Source organism: Saccopteryx leptura, chromosome 3 (assembly GCF_036850995.1).
Source record: "Saccopteryx leptura isolate mSacLep1 chromosome 3, mSacLep1_pri_phased_curated, whole genome shotgun sequence".
NCBI classification, from domain to species: Eukaryota; Metazoa; Chordata; class Mammalia; order Chiroptera; family Emballonuridae; genus Saccopteryx; species Saccopteryx leptura.
The window spans coordinates 253,999,754-254,024,409 of record NC_089505.1 but is presented as its reverse complement, the minus strand read 5'-3'; the positions used below and the strand labels follow the sequence as shown (position 1 = coordinate 254,024,409).

The 24,656-nt window shown below is 39.3% G+C and overlaps 1 protein-coding gene across 7 annotated transcripts in view; it reads right to left on the bottom strand.

Moving 5' to 3' along the window:
* VPS54 (VPS54 subunit of GARP complex) overlaps positions 1 to 24,656 on the bottom strand; it is a 112,663-nt gene that overhangs the window by 73,065 nt on the left and 14,942 nt on the right. For 2 of the 7 annotated variants that reach the window (XM_066378154.1, XM_066378159.1), the window contains exon 1: positions 19,075 to 19,539. The exons of 2 other annotated variants lie outside the window; for them this stretch is intronic. The gene's annotated coding sequence lies outside the window, so the exon portion shown is untranslated. Of the gene's footprint in view, positions 1 to 19,074; positions 19,542 to 24,656 lie in introns of those variants that run through there. 3 more of the 7 variants (XR_010750422.1, XM_066378161.1, XM_066378160.1) reach the window with 3 other exon arrangements.

Below are 24,656 nucleotides of genomic sequence, written 5' to 3'. Positions count from 1 at the left end.
TTTTGATGTTTTCACTGTCCTGTGTATTCTACATGCCTCATACAGCTCCTGATACACAGTTCCTGATACAGTACATGTATAATATGTAAATAATATTTTATAAATGAATAAAATGGGAAGAATGTAGAACATATCAGAAGAGAGAGACATTAGACAGCCACTAATAATCCTAGAGTGAGTAGATAACATCATGGGTCTGGGCTGGTAAGGAAAGGAATAAACTCATTCATTCCAAAATAAAGAATCTGCAAGGATGAATAAACTGGAAACATTTTATTTCCTTTCTTGTAGCTACAAATATCTTTTTATGTTAAGAATTTAGTTAAAAGCTTCCATTAAAAGGGCCTTTAAGTGGCCCTGACTGGTTGGCTCAATGGTAGAGTGTCCACCCGGCATGTGGATGACCTGACTTTGATTCCCAGTCAGAGCACACAGGAGATGTGACCATCTGCTTTGCTTCTCCACCCCTCCCCCTTCCCCATCCTCTCTCTTCTTCTCCCATGGCCATGGCCTATTGGTTCCAATGCACAGGCCCCAGGTACTGAGGATGGCTCCATGGAGACTTTGCTTCAGATGCTAAAAATAGCTTGATTGTGAGTATGACCCCAGATGGGCACAGCATCAGCCCCAGATGGGGGTTGCTGGGTGGATCCAGGTCAAGGTGCATGCGGCAGCCTATCTCCCCTCCTCTCACTTGGAAAAGGAGAAAAAAGGTTGGGCCTAGAAGCAATGAACATACCAAGTGCTCAGACCTTGGTTTCTAAATACTATTCCCCACAAATAAATCATGGTCCTTTGAAACCTGACTCCAGACCTAGAGCACAGAAAGAATAAGATGATCCTGGGAATTTTTACTGTGTCAGAAAGCAAGGAAATGCTCAAAGACCCGTGGGCTATGTCAAAAGGACAAAGGGCCAAATTAAAGGGGCTCCACTAGTTACATCTGAGAGAATTTGAGCAAGAAAGAAAGAACCAATTGACTGTAACATATTGAATAAATAAAAATTAATGAATATAGAGTGATACTTGAGTAGAGGGAAGAGAAGCAAAAATAGGGGTAGAAGGGGGTGGGTTAGGGTAGGGAAAGGAAAACTCTTTTTACAGAAAATGCCAGAAATAAATATGGAAAGAATGACTGAATTAGAAAGTCACTGTTTTGTAACCCCCAATGTAAAATTCAATTCAGGCAAACATCATCGATGTATGCTAAAGCCCATTACATATGCTAAGGTGAAATGTTCAGAAAGAAAATTCACCTGGTGTCAAACTATTACTGCGCAGATTACTCAGTAATGCAAAGGGGAAAATGTATTTTTAAAGTAGAAAGATCTACTGTCACCACTTTAAGTTATCAAACTTTGGTATTACTAAAAATAGTAAGACAATTTGATATTATGTGACTCATGAAAAAACAATAAAATAAACATCACCTATGAGACATTTGGACCAAAAAATGTTTAGCCCAATCTAATCAAGCCTTTAGACCAGGTGTTAAGCTTTCTGGTCCTAAATATTTCTTTGGCAGTCTGGTGAAGTTGACAGACCCCCCCCCTCCACCCCAGAATAATGTTTATAGTGCATAAAATTCATAAAAATTACAATGGACAATTTATACTGAAATATAGCTATCAAACTACCTTTTTACATTGTAATATAGTAATATTTTTGCTTCTCAATGAAAATTTCTCTAAGCAATAAATGAGCATAAATATTTTGAGATAAAACGGTAATAATTTAATGATATGAAAATATCTGGTATTTCTGTTGGTGACAAAATTACAGGCAATATTAATATTCCTATCAAGGGTTTCCTATATTCATAATCAAAGGAAATGCTCAAGTCCAGTTAAGCAAGTTAAGCAGGATTTCTCAGCCATGGCACCATTGACTTTTTTTTTTTTTTTTTTTTTTGCATTTTTCTGAAGCTGGAAACAGGGAGAGACAGTCAGACAGACTCCCGCATGCGCCCGACCGGGATCCACCCGGCACGCCCACCAGGGGGCGACGCTCTGCCCACCAGGGGGCGATGCTCTGTCCATCCTGGGCGTCGCCATGTTGCAACCAGAGCCACTCTAGCGCCTGGGGCAGAGGCCACAGAGCCATCCCCAGCACCCGGGCCATCTTTGCTCCAATGGAGCCTTGGCTGCGGGAGGGGAAGAGAGAGACAGAGAGGAAGGCGCGGCGGAGGGGTGGAGAAGCAAATGGGCGCTTCTCCTGTGTGCCCTGGCCGGGAATCGAACCCCGGTCCTCCGCACGCTAGGCCGACACTCTACCGCTGAGCCAACCGGCCAGGGCACCATTGACATTTTGAGTTAGTCAATTCTTTGTTGTTTGGGGCTCTCCTACACTGTAGGACCTTTAGATACATCTTAGCTCTGTATCAACTTGATGCCAATAGCACCCTCCCACCCAGTTGTAATAACTAAAAATGTCTCTAGACAAAGCCTGAGCACCGGGTTGCCAGCTTGAGCATGGGATCATAGACATGACCCCATGGTCACTGGATTGAGCCCAAACATCGCTGGCTTGAGAAAGGGGTCACTGGCTTAGTTGGAGCCCCCCCAACCCCAGTCAAGGCATATATTAGAAAGCAATCAGTGAACAAATAAAGTGCTACAACTATGACCTGATGTTTCCCATATTTCTCCCTTCTTATCTGTCTGTCCCAGTCTGTCCCCCGTCCCTCTCTAAAAACAAAGAAAAAATTTCACAATAAAATGCTGGGGGAAAGAAACTTTACATATTTGTCAAATGTTAAACAGATAAAAATACAAAATATGGATATTAGAGAGAAACAAAACCATTTAATTTGTAACTGTTGCTCTGCCTGAAGATGACATTATTGTACAACTTTAAGTATAGAGGGGGAAAAAATCAGTAGATTTCAATGAAATTTTAATGTTGAAGGAGAACAATACCATACATTGAAACTGGAATTCTGGCTAAGAGAAGGCAGCTGAGACGGAGAAACATTTACCACAGACATTACCCAATACTGTGCAAAAATTTCTTCCTTGCATCTATACTGATATAGGAACTGCTTAGAGCAGTGGTTCTCAACCTTTTTTGGGCCATGGACCGGTTTAATGTCAGAAAATATTTTCACGGACCGGCCTTTAGGGTGGAATGGATAAAATTATGCGACCGGTGTAAAAACTGTGGTATTTTAAAATATAATTGTTGAACTTACGAGACAAGGGTCAAGAGCAAGTCTTAGACGGATGTAACAGAGGAAATCTGGTCATTTTTTAAAAATAAAACATCATTCAGACTTAAATATAAATAAAACAGAAATAACGTAAGTTATTTATTCTTTCTCTGCAGATGGGTACCAAATGGCCCACGGACCGGTACCGGTATGTGGCCCGGGGGTTGGGGACCACTGTCTTAGAGAATAGTAGAATTACAGTATCATTTACAGTCAATTCTGAACTATCCATGAAATTGCCTATTACAGGTAAGAAAATAACAAGTCTTTTTATTTTTCCTCTATCATTTTTCTTTTTTTCTTTTTCAATTTTTTTAGGAGAGAGGAGGGGAGATAGTGAGGCAGATTCCCACATGCATCCCAACCGAGATCCACCTGACAACCCCATCTGGGGCCAATGCTCTAGTACTGAGCTATTTTTAGCACCTAAGGCTGATGTGCTCCAACAAAGCTATCCTCAATGAGAAGGGGAAGGGGGGGAGGAGCAGGTGGTCACTTCTCCTGTGTGCCCTGACGAAAAATCAAACCCAGGATATCCACATGCCAGGTTGATACTCTATCCACTGAGCCACTGGCCAGGGTTTCCTCTACCATTTCAATGTGCACAAAACATTTTAGCAGAGGGGTTAACACACAGATATATTAACTAATCATTTATTTCTCATCTCCAGCTTTTCAAAGGTGATACCCTATAAAATCTAAACTTGCCTGGCCTCTAGCATGCTTTTATTACACTGTGGTCCTCTGATTGTTCCCTCTGCCTGCAGTATAAACCATTCTACATATTGCTTTAGGATTAAGTCTAGAAAGTTTTCATTCTGTCATACTTCAATTTAAATTTTTTTAATGTTATTCATTATTTTCCAGACAAATGCCAAACTTCACAGGCTGGTACTCAAGGCTTTCTACAATCTGATGTTTGTCTTCCTTTTAGCCTTATTTCCTATTACCCATGGATAACAGCAATTCTAGACAGAGTGGTCTAATTGTCCCTCTAATCCATCATGCTATCGAGGCCTCCGTGTCTTTGCTAATTAAGGGTGTGACCTCCCTGAATATTTATACCATCTTTCTACCCACCAAATGCCTCTCCTCCCTTCAAAAAGCATTTTAAATTTCATCCCTCAGAAAACAAATATGCACACACTCCAAGCAATTAAAAATAATGCCTCCATTATTTTTAAGAGTAAAAAAGTTAAAAGAACCACACTCTTAAATAAGAAGGAACTGGTTAATAAGCTATAGTACAACCAAATAATGGAGTATACTGCCATTAAAAATAGAACTGTAGCTGTGATCGGATAGCTCAGTTGGTTAGAGCGATGTCCCGACATGCCAGGGTTATGGGTTCGATCCCTGGACAGGGCACGTATAAGAGACAAACAATGAATGTACAAATGGGTAAAACAACAAATCAATGTTTTTCTCTCTCTCTTCCCTTTCTTTTCTTTCTCAAAATTAATAAATTAAGAATATTTAATTAAAAAAAACAGAATTGCAGACCTCATACCCATCAGGATGACTACTATCAAAAAAGAAAGAAGTGAGAAAATAACAAGTATTGGCAAGAATGTAGAGAAACTAGAATAATTACACACTATTGGTAGGGATGTACAGCCTTTATGGAAAACAACATAGCAGTTCCTCAAAAAAGTAAAAATAGAATTACCATGTGTGTGATACAGCAATTCCACTTGTGGGTATATACCCAAAAGAACTGAAAGCAAGGTCTTGAGGAGATATTTGTATGCCACGTCATAGCAACATTACTCATAACATCCAAGAGGTAGAGATAACTTTAAGTATCCACTGACAGTTAAATAGATAAACAAATGTGGTGTGTGTGTGTGTGTGTGTATGTGTGTGTGTGTGTGTGTATGCAATGAAGTATTATTCAGCTTCAAAAAGGAAGGAAATTCTGATATGCTACAACATAGATGAATGTTGAGGACATTATGCTAAGTGAAATAAGCCAATCACAAAAAGACAAATACTGTATGACTGCGTTTACATGAGGTATTTTATTTAAGTACAGGCATATCCTAGAGATACTTATTACTGGTTCAGTTCTAGACCACTGCAACAAAGCAGGTATCACAATAAAGTGAGTCAAGATCCTTTTGCTGGTGGAGAGTCTTGCCTTCAATTTATAAAAAATGTGGCATCTAACCTGACAGATGATGGCAAGTGAATAGAGAGCACCGACCTGGGACACTGAGGTCTCATGTTCAAAATCCTGACATCTCCAGCTTGAACACAGGCTCACCAGCTTGAATACAGGGTTGCCAGCGTGAGCATGGGATCACAGACATGATCATGATCCCATGGTAGCTGGCTAAAGCAAGTGGTCATTGGCTCAGCTGGAGCCCCAATCCCCCACCCCCACCCCCGGCAAGGCACAGTGTGAGAAGCAATCAATGAACAACTAAAGTGATGCAACTATGAGTTGATGCTTCTCATCTCTCTCCCTTCCTGTCTCTCTCTCTCTAAAAAAAATAAAATAAAGAGGAAAGGATGAACAGTAGTGTTAGTATGCTGCAGAGAGGTCAAGGAAGTTGCTAACTTCAAAAAGGATTTTGGATTAGAACAAATTTAGGACAGTGGTTGAGACAGAAGTCACATACCACAAGAGATTAAGTAAGTGATGAAGTAATAAAGGCAAGAAGATCAACATCTCTTTGATGGTGAAAGAAAGAGACTATGAGTTGAGCAAGAATATTGTAGGCCATGCGAAACCTGAGCATCTTTGTAGGCAAACAGTAAGAAACCAACCAAAAAAATGAGATTAAAAAGGAACAAAAAAAGGTGATAGAGAAAGGAGATGTAGGAGAGTGAAGAGTTAGATCCACATGGGAATGAGGTGAAACGGGGTGGGATGGGGGTGGGGGTAGAGAGAAAGATAGAAACTAATCACACCCAGGAACTATGAGGCACCTTAGGCTATGTTCCACCTTGAGAAAGACAGGACTTTGTCAGCAGCAACAGTGAGAAAATGAGCAAGCTAATCCAGAAAGGCTGCTTTCCACCCTTCCCCCATGCCTAATGCCCTTATTGGAGGGGGAAATCAGCTGGGATTTGGGCAAACCTGAATTGCCTCACTCCCACCACTAATTCTAAAGTTTCTGTGATATACTAAAATCAAGAGCACATTGAAAATATGTTATCAGTTAAAGAAAGAAGGATGGCAGGAAAGAGGGAACCAATGGGAAGACAGTAAGAAGAATTATGCTATCACTAACGTTTGACTAAATACTGTACAGTTCGTAATTGCTTGCTTTCATTTAGATTATTTTGTTGGTCTTTCTAACAAGCTAATGAGAAATACATTTCTAAATGAATCAGTGAGTGAATGAATCAATGATCCTCATTATGTGGATAAATATACAGGTCAAGAGAAACTGGTTTCAAGACTATTTAACTAGTTAACTGTGAAGAAAGTATTTGGATTCAGATCTTCTGATTCTAAATTCCATGCCTCTGCCTCTATGCCACACTGCCTCTCAAAAAAAACAAAAACAAAAAACAAAAAAAAAAAAAAAAAAACAAAGGGAAAAAAAAAACCCTAAGTTATTTCACTACTGCCTCCCAAACATTTCAGGCACCCAGTGCTTTCCCTCTTCTTTTTCTCCTTATCAGATCAATTACTGGTTCAATAACAATTATTTACACTAATAATCATTTATGTCCATCATATGTAAAAAATAAATGATAGCAATAGTTAAAATCTGATTGTGGCCTGACCAGGTGGTGGCGCAGTGGATAGCATCGGACTGGGATGCGGAAGGACCCAGGTTCGAGACCCCGAGGTCGCCAGCTTGAGTGCGGGCTCATCTGGCTTGAGCAAAGAGCTCACCAGCTTAGACCCAAGGTCGCTGGCTCCAGCAGGGGGTTACTCAGTCTGCTGAAGGCCCGCGGTCAAGGCACATGTGAGAAAGCAATCAATGAACAACTAAGAAGTCACAACGCGCAACGAGAAACTAATGATTGATGCTTCTCATCTCTCTCCGTTCCTGTCTGTCTGTCCCTGTCTATCTCTGCCTCTGTAAAAAAAAAAAAAAAAAAAAAAAAAAAAAAATCTGATTGTGACAAGGATCTTTAAGACATTTTTTTAGGCCCTGGTAAGTTGGCTCAGTGATGCCATTGGCCGGGAGTTGGATGTCCCCGGTTCGATTCCCAGTCAGGGCACACAGGAGAAGCATGCATCTGCTTCTCTACCCCTCCCCTCCATCTTATCTCTTTCTTTTCCCCTCCTGCAGTCATGGTTCAAATGGTTGAACAGTTGGAGCAACTTGCCCAGCGCGAAGGATGGCTCCATGGCCTAGCCTCAGGCACTAAAATAGCTTGGTTGCCAGTCAACAGAGCAACCCCCCCTAGTGGGTGTTCAGGGTAGATCCTGGTGGTGGGGAGAGGGGGGCATGTGAGAGTCTGTCTTGGCCTCACTCCTCTTACTGAATAAAAACACGTACACACACAAAACAACTTTTCTTTTAGGTTCAAAGAATTTTATAAACTTGGACTGCTAGAAAATAGTTCAAGTAAAGAGACACTATACATTTTCATGAGCATAGTTTATTTTCGTAGCAAAGGGATAATTCTTGAGCTGCAATGTGTGATAACTATACTGCTCACAAAAATTAGGGGGTCAGGGAATGTGCAGGTACTCTAGTAATTTCAGCCTTTTGTATAGTGCATTTTCACCAATGAAATAAAAGTTGGTTTTGCATTTCATTTCCATAATTGAACTTTCTTTGACTTGTCATTTGCTTTTCTGATGTTCTGTTTAATAAAAAAAAAAAAAAATCAGCCTGACCAGGTGGTGGCGCAGTGGATAGAGTGTCGGACTGGGATGTGGAAGACCCAGGTTCCAGACCCCGAGGTCGCCAGCTTGAGCGCAGGCTCAACTGGCTTGAGCAAAGCTCACCAGCTAGGACCCAAGGTCGCTGGCTTGAGCAGGGGGTTACTCAGTCTGCTGTAGCCCCACGGTAAAGGCACATATGAGAAAGCAATCAATGAACTAAGGTGTCACAACGAGAAACTAATGACTGATGCTTCTCATCTCTCTCCGTTCCTGTCTGTCTGTCCCTATCTATCCCTCTCTCTGACTCTCGCTCTGTCTCTGTAAAAAAAATAAATAAAAATCAAATGCTTCTTTTTTTTATCGCTTCATATTCATTTTGAAATATCCCTTAATTTTTGTGAGCAGTGTATGCTACTATGGGCTATCATTTTAGCACATTCAACAGGAAATGTGTTCTGAATTTTAAATTAACTTATTAATAAACTTTTATGACATGTCTTGTAATTTGAGAAGATAGGGATAAAGTGAAAAATAGTTTTACATTGGAGCTGGACAGTGGTAGCATTTTTTGATAGAATGAATTTGAGTTTAGTAAAAAAAAATTTAATACTTAATGCTATAAAAAAAAGGCAAATTTGATTTCCCTAAATTAAGAAGTACTGATATATGCAAGGGGGGAAAAAAAGGACCATCCTGTAATAGCCTACCAAAGACTGATTTGATAGAAATCAGTTATTTTTTAATTGCAGAAATTTAAAATATCTCAAATATTTCATATTCTAAGAAGCACTTCTCATAACACTTGCAATTTTAACAGCCAATTTCTAGAAAGTGATATAATTAAACTTCTTTCATATAGCACAGACACAACAATAAACTCATACACTATTTAGGGTAAGATTTACCACCTGACAAAATATAATTTAATCACAATTTTAAAAAGTACTTAAAACAATTTTTAAATTATGTATCATATACATTATTGCTAACAATCTCAATAATGAAGCTAAAATTTAAACATAAATATCTGGGCTTTCAAAAATACTAACAAACTAAGGTTGTCATATAAATAAGTACTTCTCTACTCCTCTTGAGCATTAAAGGAGTATGGAAGAAGCTAAAGAAACCCAGAAAATAAAAACAAAGTTGTACTAATCTAATTTGTTTTTCCTTACATTCTCATTTGATATTTGAGACCCTGTGCCATGCAGTAAACTCTGAATGTTTCCTGAAGTTATTTACTTTAGATTTAGTGACAAGCTGAAACAATAAGAGATAATCTTGGCTAGAAGAATAAAAGCTATAACTATATGTAATATCAAATTTAAATATATACTTTAAATGGCTATAAGTGATAATCATGAGTGACATCCTTATCAGGAATAAATTTTCACAAATATCCTCAAAAACAATATATGTATGTATTATAAGTCTAGATATCATTCAAAATATAAGCAATGTCTTTTTCCCAAGCTGTCATCAGACTTAATACACTACAATAAAGTAAAACAGCCACTGAATTAAGAGTCACAGGCCTAATTGATTGATAAAACTGTACTGTGATAAAAATCTGTCTCTAGCATGTAAAAAGTTCAATGAAAACCAAGTATCATTTAGATGCTTTATTTTACTCCTTTGTGCCATTGATATGACTATATTACTCATGATATTTCTGCTAAAGTGAATCAGATTAGAACACTGGTGTTATGCTTTTGGTGTCTCCAAGATTAACAAATAAATCCTAAAATCACTCATTCAAAGTTATTGGAGAATACATGCACTTCAAATATATAAATCATTAGACACAATACCTACAAAAAGAGTAAATTTAAAATAAAATCTGTATAACCTATCATAACATAAAGATAGTTGCTACAAGAAAGTATATATTAATATATTCATAAGAACAAAAATGAGAGTTGAATTATCCACTGTTTTGAGTTATCCACGCCTAAAAAAATTAAGTATTGTCTATCTTTGTCAATAAAATATAAAAATATTTCATATTTAGGTCCCTAAAGGGCAGGGTCTTCAAGTAAACTAAACAAATATTATATGAATGTTAAGTAACAATAAAGACAATGCTTTTAAGAATTTTCTTTTTAGCCTGACCTGTGGTGGCGCAGTGGATAAAGCATCGACCTGGAAATGCTGAGGTCGCCGGTTCAAAACCCTGGGCTTGCCTGGTCAAGGCACATATGGGAGTTGATGCTTCCAGCTCCTCCCCCCTGTCTTTCTCTCCTCTCTCTCTCCTCTCTAAAATGAATAAATAAAATAAAAAAAATAAAAAAATATATTAAAAAAAAAAAGAATTTTCTTTTTAGAGAAAATAAAAAGCTAAAAATTCATCTTCCATAAGTCAACAAGTGGTTCAGAAATGAAAATATTAAAGGTTAGCTTAAGGTATAAAGTAAATAACTAAAAAAATTATTACTACTATACTCCCAAATCAATAAACTAATATTTTAAGTAATCACTGCTTGACATTACCTCTATACCCCTCCCTACTATTTGCGTCTCTTAGCCCAGTTTTGCCTTACTAGCTTCTCTATTAGCTTGGATCCCATGGTCAATTATTTCAGCAGTCTCCCTTATATCTTCGCTTATATCTTCAATTATCTCCTGCCTCATCCATCTTCAATACAATGTGTCATTGCTGTGTTCCTGGCTGCAGAACAGTGCCAGAGAAAACTTATGTAAGACATGCAAATTATAAATTTGTAAATTCCAATCTCAGATGAAGCCCTGCTTAACAGTCCTTTCACTTACTTATTGCAAAACCTTTCTCTGTCCCAATTCACCACAGTATTTATAACAAACTTTCAGCATTATTTCCCCTAGCTTACTATCTCTGTCAATCCCATGCTTAAAAAGTAAACTGTCTTTTACCTCATACTCCCTGAAAAAAGTCCTCAGATACGACTTCTTCCCTTCATATCCAAACATACCTAATTCTGACCTATACACAAATCTTAACTTTCTGAGGTACAGTATATATGTCTACTCTTTTCCAGGATTAATCCACCAACCAGCTGTCCTTGATCTCACTTCTTCCCACTTCATCTAAGATCTTGCTTTGTTAATTATTCCTTGACTCCTATCTTTAATCTCATCAACCCTTCAAAAAAAGATCAAGTACTAACTAAATTCAAGTTTTTCCCTCAACTCTGTCTCCTCAAGCCACTTCTTACCTCCCCCTTCATTGGTAAACTTCTATTCTCTCTCTGGTCTACCTCCTTAGAAATGTCTTCCATCTCCAGTACTCACTTGGTTCTGGAAAAGATAAAGAATAACCTGATTTTTAAATTCAATTGTTTATATTCAGTCTTCTAGTCTTCATCTTACCTGACCTCACTGCCCACAAAAGTCAATGAAAAGAATAAATGTAGATGGAATGAAAGAATTAGAAAATCACCATTTGTAACCATCCAGGGCAATGAATGATTCAAACAAGTATCATTACTGGATACTAAAACCACTGATTTAAAAGGTTGTTAGGAACAAGATATTTACATGGCAACAAAGTATCATCCTATCCATTATATAATTAAACATCCAGAGATCTATCAGTTCCCACCTTTACCAAGTGATCAAACTGAAATCACCAACAGAGGGACAGCCTCACATTATGTGCCTCTTGAGGTGATAAAGTGATATATACATATCATATGTATGGAATTCCTGACAGAAATATCTGACCAGAATCTAACCATGAAGAAACAGACTAATTCAGAATATGGAATATATTTGAGGACTAATGACTCTACTTTTCAAAAGATAAATCAAAGAAGAGAAGGAGGTAGTGGGACTAATCCAGATTGAGGGAGACTAAAAAGACACCAATAGCAAGCCTGGAATATAACCTAGGTGAGATGAGTGTAGCCTGAACTCAAATAATGATAGAGGAGATGGAGAAAACTATTGTAGTAGATTCCAGATCTTTCTGCACTAACCTCTTTTCAGTATCCCACACCAAAATGTGTAACCGCCTACTGGGCATCTTCCCTTACAAGTCTCACAGATGCCTAAAACTCAATACATCCAAGACTTAAACTCACATACCATCTTTTACTCCTCTCTTTCACCTGCCAAACATGTATTCCTTTTCTGGCTCAGTTAATGGCAACACCATTTACGTAGTTTCCCAAGCTGGAAACTTTACAGCCTCTTGACTCCCTAACCTCTCCACATTCTTTAATTTCTATACCAACTTGGACTGTCCTCTGGATTCTATCTCCAAAATTCATTACAGATCCATGTCTTGCTCTCCACTGAAAGAAAATAAGTAAATAAAACAGGGCATAAACTTTGACATAATTATTTTGATTTCCAAATTTTACTTTATTCACTCCACAGGAAAATAATGTCAAAATATGATGATGCATCACCACAATATTCACACGAACAACCACTATCTGAACTTTCTTTCAGTCAAATAAACCAACTATTTGAATATAAAATTCTCTAAATTAGTGGCATTTTTTTGCCCTGAAAACTTCCCCCTGCTTTCTAAAATCCAATTTTTCAGTTCACCATATTTTAAAAAATAGACCTACCTAATACCGCCACAGGACTCATCTTGAATACTGTCTCAAACTATTCCACCCACCTGCTACTCCAGAAAAATCTCACTGAATAGCTCCAGCTGTTTACCTGCAGTCTTTCTTTTTTATGAATGTGAAAGTTGACCAGTTAACAAAATGGTAAGAAATTACATTTTTTCCCATTCATTTAATGTATTTTAGTTAATTCAAGATTAAATGCTACAAGCACAAACTATGGACTACTGAAATGTTAAAAAATCGAAGAATCCTTTTTGTGTAAAAAGACGTTGGAAAATAATTTTTAAAAAAAGAAACAAATCTAAAGGGACAGATTTTACAATTAGTGGGTAGGTTCCAAACTCTTACTTCTTCAGGTAAATCTTTACATTTGAAGAGCAATTACCAGTGGTAGAAAAATACTTCAAAGATAAAGGAAGGAATGAGAGAGGAAGAATTATTATTCCCAACAAGAAAATTAATCCAGATAATTGTAACTGACTCTCAAAAAGGCTAATATTTTTTGTATAGATAAGTAACTTCTGCAAAATTTAATTCTAAGATTAATTACCTGTTTGCATGACTTTTCAAATAGATATAATTTGAAAACAAAGTAATCTTGTATAGAGAATTTAATTTCATTATTGTAATAATCAGTTTTGTAGTGTTCCATAATAGTGATACTCTCAGGAGCTACTGAAGGAAGTCAGTCTGCTGCTATATATGAACTTCTTTTTTTTTTTTTTTTTTTTTTGTATTTTTCTGAAGCTGGAAACAGGGAGGCAGTCAGACAGACTCCCACATATGCCCGACCGGGATCCACCCGGCATGCCCTCCAGAGGGCGATGCTCTGCCCATCCGGGGCGTTGCTCTGCTGCAACCAGAACCATTCTAGCGCCTGAGGCAGAGGCCACAGAGCCATCCTCGGCATCCGGGCCAACCTTGCTCCAATGGAGCCTTGGCTGCGGGAGGGGAAGAGAGAGACAGAGAGGGGGAGGGGCGGAGAAGAAGATGGGCACTTCTCCTGTGTGCCCTGGCCCGGAATCGAACCCGGGACTCCTGCACGCCAGGCCGACGCTCTACCACTGAGCCAACCAGCCAGGGCCTGAACTTCTGATTATGGTAATAATACTAGTTCTTTTACTGGTTTGTTATCAATACATTTTTAAAATTTCTCTCCCCTCCCCAGAGAGGCTGTTAGCAGTTACTGTTTTCTGCCTTGTTATCTATATTCCTGCCTTTGGCACCCTCTCTATCCCTTTCTAATTTGATTCTTCTGAAACAAGTAACCCTTTTCAATTGAGGCATAGTAATTGACATAACAATAGTTTAAGGTAGAGTAAGTTAACTCTTATAAAGTATTTTATAGTTGAATAGCATCTTAACACACATTACCTCATTCAATTCTCATAATAATGTTATAATACAGAAATTATCACTATTCCTATTTTATAGATGAGAAAATTGAGTCTCAAAGAAATTGAATAATTTATCTAAGGTCATAAGGCAAGTAAATAGCAAAAGTGATTACACTGTCAAACTTTTCTTCTTTCATCACCAAAATGAGCTGTTAAAAACAAAGTAAACACTCACAACTGGAGACTATAGGAAAAGATGAGATTCATGCATATTAATTAATACACAATTAATTAAAACACTTACCTACTTCTCTTTTTCTTGGCAGTTGATGCTACCATGAAAAAAGAATCACTTCTAGATAAGCAAACTACTACTATATTTCCAACTTAAAAAAAAACCTATGCACCAGTAACAAACAGTTCAAAACATAATCGTAGCTCAAATTTGAAGTAAGACTACCAATTTCAGGAAAATCATTTTTTCTTCAGATTTGAAGACACCAAAACAGACTAAAGAGTATCTGCACTATGTCACAGATTTCCCTTTAGTTTTCTGTCAACTACTTCTCCCTACAAAGAAAGTTGCTAGAAAACCCTAAAGAGTTAACCTGATCCACTAATCAGTGTCCACTAAGACTATATTCCCACTAGCTCAGAATCATGCAAACCTAAGTCTAGAAAAATACTACTGGCATTTTGAGTCATGTAATTCTTTGTTGGGGGTATAGGGGTGGGTGGGTAGCCCATATCCTATTCATTGTAGGGCATTCATCAACATCCCTTGGCTAGATGCCAATAGCACCCCACCTCCAGTTGTGATAATGAAAATGTTTCCAGACATTGCCAAAAGTCCCTTGGAGGCAAAAATCACCCCTGCTTTACAGCCATTGGTTAGATGTTAGGGCCCTGGGTCTTTGAAAAAGGAGGCCTCCAACCAGTCGTGTTATTTATTTATCTAACTCAGTGAGAGGAGGGGCGGCAGAGACACACTCCTGCACGCGCCCCAACTGGGATCTACCAGGCAAGCCTACTAGGGGACGATGCTCTGCCCATCTGGTCTATTGCTCCATTGCTCCAACTGAGCTTTTCTTAGTGTCTGAGGTAGTCATGGAGCCATCCTTAGCCCCCAGAGCCAACTCACTCCAATGGAGCCATGGCCACAGGAGCGGGGGTTGGGGGGAAGAGGGAGAGAGAGGAGGAGAGGGAGAGAGAGAGAGAGAGAAAAGCAAGAGGAATGGAGAAGCAGATGGGCGCTCATCCTGTGTGCCCTGACTGGGAATCAAACCCGAGACATCTACACACTGGGCCAACACTCTACCACTACACCAACTGGCCAGGGCCAGTTTATTAAAAATTAATTTTATTTTTAAAATTTGGATTTTTAAAAATAAGATGGTAATAGTAAAAGAAGATACCTAAATTATACATATACCATCAATTTTAGATTAAAGCATTTTTAGGGGATTTTGTAACATGAATTTTATCTATGTGCATACATTAGTCCTCCCCCATTGCAGAAATGTCCAGTTCTCTCTCTCCTTTGCTGGTAAATATCAAATACGGCACGTACGTACATATATACATACATGCATACATATATAAGAGAACCTAAACAATTCTAACTACAAATTCCATTTCTTGACCTTCACGGCCACATTGTGGTTCTTGAACCATGCATTCTAGAGATTCAAGCTTCCACTCTTCAGATTTCCTCATCTGGTTCCTGCTATTTGTGAAGCAAGCAGGAAATAAACTGATGACCTTTAGGGTCTTTTCCTACCTTAATATCCTAATTCTCTCAGCTTTATTTATTGATAAAAATACTTTCAGCTTTTATTTATTGACTCCCAGTTGATCAGACCACCTCTTAAAATCACTGAAGCCATTCATGCTTTTTTCTTTCTCCACACATTATATTAATCTATCCTGAATACAACCAAAAAGTATGTCCCTTGTTTAAACATCACTTAGTATCAGTGACCAGTTGCTTACTCTAACTAAAATATTTTAAACATATGAATTGACTTTAAAACAAAAACTTTTCAAGCCATGAGCTGATACCATTTACATAAATGAACCACAGAGGCAAATACTGAGATGAAAAGTACATCAGTGGCTGCCTAGGTCTGGAGTAGGGTGGGGAGGATGGGAAATAACTGCTAGTGATAAGCAGATTTATGCTGGTGGTGATAAAAATGTTCTAAAATTAGATTATTGTGATGGTTGTACAACTTCATAAATACAATAAATATCACTGAATTTTACACTTTACTTATTTTTAGCAAAAGGGAGAGAGAGAGACAGAAAGGAAGGTAGAGAGATGAGAAGCATCAACTCACTTGTGGCACCTTAGTTGTTCACTGATTGCTTTCTCATATGTGCCTTGAGTGGGAAAAGGGGGGTGACTCCAGCTGAGCCAGTGACCCCATGCTTAAACTTGAGCCCATGCTCAAGTTGGTCATGTAAAACATGACCTCCAGGTTTCAAAGTTGGGTCCTCAGCGTCTCAGGGCCACAATCTAGCCATTGCGCCACCACCTAGTCAAGCTCAATTTTATACTTTAAATGAATGTACTCAATTGTTTGTAAAAAAGTAAAAGCAGGAAAAATGAGTTTATCAATTTTTATCGATAGGAAAAAGTGATTAGGAACAAATTCTGCAAACTTTGCCACTTCATGAGTCATGATTTTAATTCTGAAATTATTAAGAACTTTATACCTATACAAAGATAAATTTTAACTTTTCCAGAAAACAAATATATGAAAATTTAATTATTTCCAGGTAAACGTGGATGATTTGGAAACAATGAAAAACATTTTAGAAAGCCAAATGCTAAAGTAACAATATCTCTACAAGAACAAAATACATGGATGTGGTCAACAACAAACATGGACAGTCTTTATAGTTGTGTTGTGACACATTTTATAAAGAAAACCATTAAAACATTTTTCATTTTTTAAAAAATTGATCCTCATCCCTGGCCAGGTAGCTCAGTTTGTTAGAGCATCCTTCCCATATGCCAAGGTTGAGGGTTCGATCTCCAGTCAGGGCACATACAACAATTAACCAATGAATGCATAAATAAGTGAAACAACAAATGTTTTTCTCTCTCTCTCTCTCTAAAATCAATAAATACAAAAAAATAAAAATGATCCTCAGACTAGAACAGGCATGGCTAACATATGGCCCACGGACCGCATTCGGCCCATGTAACGAGTTTATGCAGCCGCAATTAAATTTTTAATATTCTCCGCTACTTTAAAATCTCAGCTACTCAGAAGCGGAAGCGTTTTTGATTATTGGAAATCGAGATATTTAAGAAGATAGTGATACACAGAAAAGAATTCCACGTGTGACTAATCTAGGGTTAACTTCCAATAATTGCTTGAATGGTTTCGCGATACTTCTTTATTTTTTTTTTAAATTCTATTATAAAGATTTACAACTTTTGTACTTGTCTGTACTCCATATGAACTGTTTGACGTTTAGCAGCAATGTGAAACCCACATTCTTTTAGGCGGAGTTTGCCAGTGCGCACCCAAGGTCAAATAATTCCTTATTTTTGTGGTCAAGTGTGCTGAATCAAGTGGCATCGTAGCATAGACAATAGCTGCAGTTGAAAACTGAAAACGTGTCCAGGCTGTTTGTAAAACAAAATAATTTTTACTTGCGATATAACCCTTTCAAGCTCATTCCATTAATTAAATATTGTTTCGACTGACTGCGATACAGTTTGGATATTTATACAGTATGCAATTATATTTTTATTAAAATAATATTATATTAAAATTTTTTTCACTCACATTTATTCATAAACAAATTACATAATAAAATTTTGTTTACTTAAACAAATCGTTTTTGTATTTAACATTTTTTAATTTTAATATTTCGTCTGGCCTGTGAGAAAAGTTTTTTCTAATCTGGCCCAGGGGCAAAAACTGTTGGCCATGCCTGGACTAGAATGTCTGTCCTGGTAACGTAATAATTCTGAAGTTCCCAGAGCATAATTTAAAAATAGCCAAATCACATTAAAAGGCAAAAATCTAACCCCCCAAACCACAACTATCAATGACCCAAAAGTTGCACATATTGATCATTTTTACCCATCAAGAGCAATGATGATCACTATGAACCATCGAGTAATACTATTATGAAATCAGAATCCAACTACAATATGAATCCAGTCAAACAAATATAACCCATCATTCCTCTGTTCTATCATAAATGCTTAGAAAATATTAAGGCTCTCTAAGGTACTTTTCCAATTATAATTCTCCATAGATTTATAAAAGTCAATCTGAATACCCATCAAAACCTGCAATTTTCACAATAACACACTTCTCAGGGTACTATCATAATAACAAACACTTGCCTTGTAAGCATTTACTAGTAAGACTGCCCTGGGGTTTGACAAATCAGAAACAGAGCCAATTAAAGACAAAAACACTTTAAACTTTTTAATTCTTCAAAAGTAAGGACAGCCTCAATAAAGGCCATAAATAGGCTGATTGAAGGGGAATTTTTAAAAAATGCAACCCGGCTCAGCTAAAATTCTAAAAATATCATCCTGAACTCAGCACACGGACAGACAAAATGGTCAACGGGCAGGCAAAAGTTCCCTGGTCAACGTGGAAGGCCTGCCCTCGTATCCATGCAGAGACAGAATGAAGCAGAACTGAAGAGCATTAATTACTGAGCACAACGTTGCGAGCTACACTGCCACACCGCAAAACACCGAGTTCTTCTTCGGGTTAGCCTTTCCCAGGAAGAAAAATGATTCTTTAAATTTAAATTATTCCAGTATCATAAAAAGGGGGCTAAGGACCCGGGTGTAAAAGGAAAGTTTGGGAGCAGCATCGAAGCAGGGTGGTGGGAGCCGGAGCCGCAGCCGGGAACGACGCGAGGACGGCCGGCCGCCCGCCCGCCCGCGGGCGGTGGAAAGCGCCTCTGCCGGCACGACCCCGGACGAAGAGTGAAAAGGCAGCAGAAGAGGTGGCCGAGAGGACAACTGGGCTTCCGCGCGGGTCGGTTACGACCGAAACTCCGCCGGCGCGGTGTGGGGGGAGGAGACCGAGGGGGTGGGGTCTGGGCCCCTCACCCCGCAGAGGAGCTCGGGCGGAGGGTGGGCTGCGAGCGCGGGGGGCCGAGCGGGGCCCGCCCTACACCTACCTGCAGGTCCCGGGCAGCTGCCCCAGAGCGCGGCCTAGTGCATCGCCGCCGCCTCCAGCCCTCCACGTCGGCCGAGACTGCTGCTCCGCGGCCGCCGCCCGGGGCCCGGCCGGTCTGAGCCCGGCCTCCCGCCCCTGTCCCGCGCCGGCGGGCCCTTCAGTCCGGGAGCGCGGGGCCGCCCTCCTGAGCCCTGCTCCGCTCGCGGGGAGAGGCGGCAGCGGCGGCTCCCTCACGTCTCTCCCGGGTGTCCTGTCAGCCAGCAGTTTCCCCCGGGTCCGCAGCGCCGCCTCCGCCGCTGCTGCCACCGCCTCTCCCACATCCCCGGCCTCCAGGGGAGCCGCCACCGCGCCGCGACCACTACCCTTAGCACTTCTGCGGCCTGCCCACTGCTTCCCTTCGCCCGGCCGAGCCGGGCTAGATCCGGGGAAACAGTGCCGGAGGCCGCCGCAGCCCCCAGCCCACAATCCACCGCGCGGCTCCCCGGGGTGGGAGGGCCGCGGCCAGGCCGGGGGCGCGCTCGCCGCCTCTGGAGAGGGCTGGGGCGCGGGAATACCCCCGCGGCGCCTCTGCACCTCCTCTCATATTCCTGCGTGCCAAGACGGAAACCCACGCTGAACTCTCCTTTTCCCCACGACCCTTCCCCCACCTGGAGCTGTTACAGGACCACCTTCCGCCTTCCCTGGGACTGAACCCTTGCCCACTCCACAGACCACCGACTCCAAAAATACCCAAATTACCCAGGTCCTACTGAAGGAGGTATTTCCACAACATTCCACCACCCCTTTCACACACACCCCCCAAGTGAACGCTATTTAGTTTCCCAAATAAATGTCCTTTGAAAGGTTAAAGGTCACACCCCCTCCCCAACAACACACTGGTCCCTGAAAATAGTGCGTGGTCTCTATAGTGAGGTTCTTCCCTGACGGAATCCTCTTCCACTAGCTCAACTCTTCCCCCCAGGCACCTATCACACTTCCCTGGCCCTGAAATCAGTTATTCCTGCTATTTGATGGAGATACTTGAAGTGTGTGTATTATTAAAAACCTCTTCATTGTGATTTTCAAAAATATTTTTTTTTCAAAAATAATATTTAATTGATTGATTTGAGAGAAAGAGACGAAGGGGAGGCGGGGGAGAAAGCGAGAGAGAACCATGGATTTGTTGTTCCACTTATGCATTCATCGGTTGATTCTCCTTTGTGCCCTGACCTGGGATCAAACCGGCAACATTGGTACATCTGGAGAATGGATGCTTTAACAACTGCTGGCCAGGACATTATTGTGATTTTTAGCAGTAAACAATTCAGCCAGGTTTCAGAGACTTGCAATCTTAATCCATTAAAGTATAATCCACAAGAAAGGAAATGTCTTAGAATATTTTTAAAAAATAAAAATAAAGGCCTTCATTCATTTGAGTGCTTACATCTTAATTTTAGAAAGATTCCTTTCATTTTTTGAAACTTTTTTATCTAAATATATCAAAGTTTCAGGCATTTATAAGACACATAGTATGTTTTAACAAATCAAAAGTGAAACGGTAACTTAGAGTTGGGACTTGAAAAAAAAAGTTCATGCAAGTTACACTTCCAAGAAGTCACTTTGAAAACTGCTAACGACTGTGAAATAATATTTTACCCACTAAAGAGTTGGGGAAGGGGAAGGACAAAAGAGAAGGAAGAAACAAAAATAATTAAGAGATAATTCTTACCTTGTTTTTCTAATTTCAATTACCACAATTTTGTAATAAGGAGAGTGAGAATATCAATCCCCAATATGAAATAAATTTATAAAATAATAAATCCACCTAAATTCCTGATCTCATAGCAAACCAGATGAGTTTATATTAAGGAAAGAAAGATTCACCAAATTACATCTAAGGCCAGAGAGGAAAATAATTTCACTATATGTCTAGAATCAGGTCACAGATTATACTTAAAAAATGGATTTAGCAAGTTTCTATATTTTGAACCTGCATCAGAAAATCAACAAGAGTTTGAAAACTGCCTTAATCCTGGCAATTTGGCCTTTTAAAAACTATTTTTCTTTTTATTGAATCTATTGGGGTGGCATTGGCTAATAAAATTATACAGGTTTCCAGTGTACAATTCTATAATATATCATCTGTATTTTGTATGTTCTCCACCCCAAGTTAAGTCTTCCTCAAAAACTATTTGCATTTATACCCCACCTTGTCCAAAAAAAGATTCCAAGTTGTTCTCATGAGCACTTGGATTAAATAATAGCCTTGAGGTATCTTGTAAACACTAGAACAAGACAGACTGGTTCCCTTTACTCATTATCCAACTGTAGATAACATACTATAGGAATAAAATACACACTTGGTATTGTGCTTAGTTCTTTCAGGGATCCCACATGATGTTTGCTTTTACTTTTCCACAGAACAAATCATAATCACGAATCTAAACAGAGAAGTAAATGCTGATGATCAGATTTGCCAAAAACAAAACAAAGCAAAACAAAAAACTCTTAACTGGGCAAGTAATTTAATTTAAATAAGGAGGTCAATTTCAAATTAATTAGTATATTCATTTGTTATCCCTTGAATTATTTCAGTGTTAGAATGAAAAGTCAAATCCCACATGCGCCGACCAGGATCCACCCGGCACACCCACCAGGGGGCGAAGCTCTGCCCCTCTGGGGCGTCGCTCTGTTGCGACCAGAGCCACTCTAGCGCCTGGGGCAGAGGCCAAGGAGCCATCCCCAGCGCCCGGGCCATCTTTGCTCCAATGGAGCCTCGCTGCGGGAGGGGAAGAGAGAGACAGAGAGGAAGGAGAGGGGGAGGGGTGGAGAAGCAGATGGGCGCTTCTCCTGTGTGCCCTGGTGGGGAATCGAACCCGGGACCCCTGCACACCAGGCCGACGCTCTACCACTGAGCCAACCGGCCAGGGCCGAATGGGCAAATTTTTAAATTCTGGAAAACCTATGAAAGGCCTATGCTTATGTTTACTATATATTCAGTGTATATTTGTTTGTGGGACAGTAGTGAGGTTAACATGTCAACTCAACACCATTCTAAATGACTTGTTTGACAGAAACTATATATTCCCATGCCAATATAAATGCAGAAGAGAAAGGGGGCACTGGCAGAAGGAACAATTAGAAAAATCATTTTGCAATTTAGTTAGGCATGAGCATTATCCACTCTATTTTCCACAGTAGCAAACCTTAAATGTATAAAGTGGAAATTCATTCAAGTTCTCTTATCTACTCTATAGCTAAATATATATCATTACATTGTGTATTTAATGTAAATTATCTTTGGTAAGCAAAATCCATGTGCATTCATGAATTAAAAGTGGTTTTTTTTCTTCTTCTTTTCCAAGTGAGAGGAGGGGAGCTAGAAAGAAAGACTCCCGCACAGGCCCTGACCAGAATCCACCCAGCAACCCCTGTCTGGGGCCGATGCTCTGCCCATCTGGAGCCATGCTAGCAACCGAGTTATTTTTAGTGCCTGAGTTGGAGGTTCCACAAAGCCATCCACAGCGCCTGGGCCAATGTACTTCAACCAGTCGAGCTATGGCTATGGGAGGTGAAGAGAGCAAGAGAGAGGGGGGAGGGAAAAGGTTACAGAAGCAGATGGTTGCTTCTCCTGTGTGTCCTGCCAGGGACTTGAACCTAGGACTTCTACATGCTGGACCAACACTCTACCACTGAGCCAAACAACCAGGGCCTTTGAAAGTGTTATATTAGTCTCATCTGTCCTTGGTTTTTTGATCCAATGCCTTGAATTATTTTATACATCATATGTAAGCTACTTAAAAATGTTAAAATGTTTAAAAATCACTATGACTATATAATTGGAATCTGAATTTTTTAATATTTCTTCATATCTAATGTAGACCATCTTATTTTAATATAGGAAAACATTCCAATTTACTTTGAAAGACATTAAACTATAGTACATCTAGTTTAATGTGTGACTATGGTGTAAGGCATTAAACTAGAAGGGGGTATAAACTCCACTAGAAATTTTATAATGTTTTATATGATAATAATATACTCAATAATTGTTCAGAGTATATAATATACAAGTTTCTCATATATCATCATCTCTTTATGTCTTCTAAATTAGCTGCTTGGTTACTTTGGAAACAACTATTTAACTCTTAAATTTCTCTGTTCCATTTCTCTTTGACTCTGATATTTTAAATTTCCATTTTGATTATCATAATAATAATAATAATAACCATTTGCTAAGAATTTACTGTGCTTCACACATAAGGAAAACCAAGGTAGTGTGGTGCATTCATTTTCTATTGTTGTGTACAAATTAACACATTTATTATGTTACAGTTCAAATATAACACATTTATTATGTTACAGTTTGTGTGAGAGAGGAGTCCAGGCACAGCTTAGCTTGGTCTTCCGCTCAGGGTCTTATAAGGCTGCAATCAAAGCTTCTCTCAGACTGTGTTCTCACTGGAGACTAAGGAAATATCTGCTTCCAAAATCACTCAGGTTGTTGACAGATTCATTTTCTTCGGGTTATAGGACTGACAGCCCCAGCTTCCTGCAGGCTGGAGACTGCTCCGGATCCTAGAGGACTCCTGCAGTTCTTTTACTATGTAGGTTTTCCCAAAATAGCTGTTTACTTCATCAAACTAGTAAGGAGTGTCTCTAAACTCTCTGCAGTGTGTCAGTTAGCGAGTCAGGGTGACATTCTATCATTTTGCCATGTACTGTGGTTTAAAAGCACATCATGAAGATTTGCTCACACTCAAGGAGAGGGGACTTGCACAAAGTTGTGACTACCAGGAGGTGAGTATCGTGAGGGCTACTCTAGAGTTTGTCTACCACCTGCAGTAATTAATTCCACAGGCTTTGGAATTTAGATAACTCTGGGGTTTTTTTTATTGCTTTCTTCTTTTTTTCTTTTTTTTTTTTAACATGGCTATGACACTTCAGCAATGTGATTTTGATCTCATAGTCTAACCGTTTGTTTCTTTATTTGCCAAATAAGAGTAATAAACTCTTCACAGTTTATTTTTCTCACATGCAAAATGAAGAATTAAACGAGCATTTTAATACAGTAACTTATAACAAGAAAAGCTCAATAAACACTTGTTAATTTTCTTCCTTTTCCCTCCTTTCTTTAATTTTGATCTTGGTCTGATAGAAGTCCCCACTGGCATTTCTACCTGCAACTGCTACCACTCTAGTCCGTGTCTGCAGTGCGTGTATATGTGCCTGAGTCTAGGGTCATGCAAAACCAACTCTTGTATCAATACTTTTAAAAATAAGACTTCATTGCAAATGTTATCTCCAACATGAACTAGGCAAAATTAACAAATAGTAAATCCATAACATTAGAAATGTAATTATTACACATAGAGGCTTTCAGAGTTTAGAGAACTTGGTTGGGATTGGGTTTCCTTTCCCTCTGAATCATGTTTATTCGTGTGATACAAAAGCACATGTTATGACATCATACTATTTGTGGGTTCTGGGTTTGCATTCTAGCTCTGCCACTTTCTAGCTGCGTGAACTCATCCATGTTAAACTCTCTAAAGTTCAGTTCTCTATGAGGATAAAGATAGTACTCACTTTATACATGTACTCTGA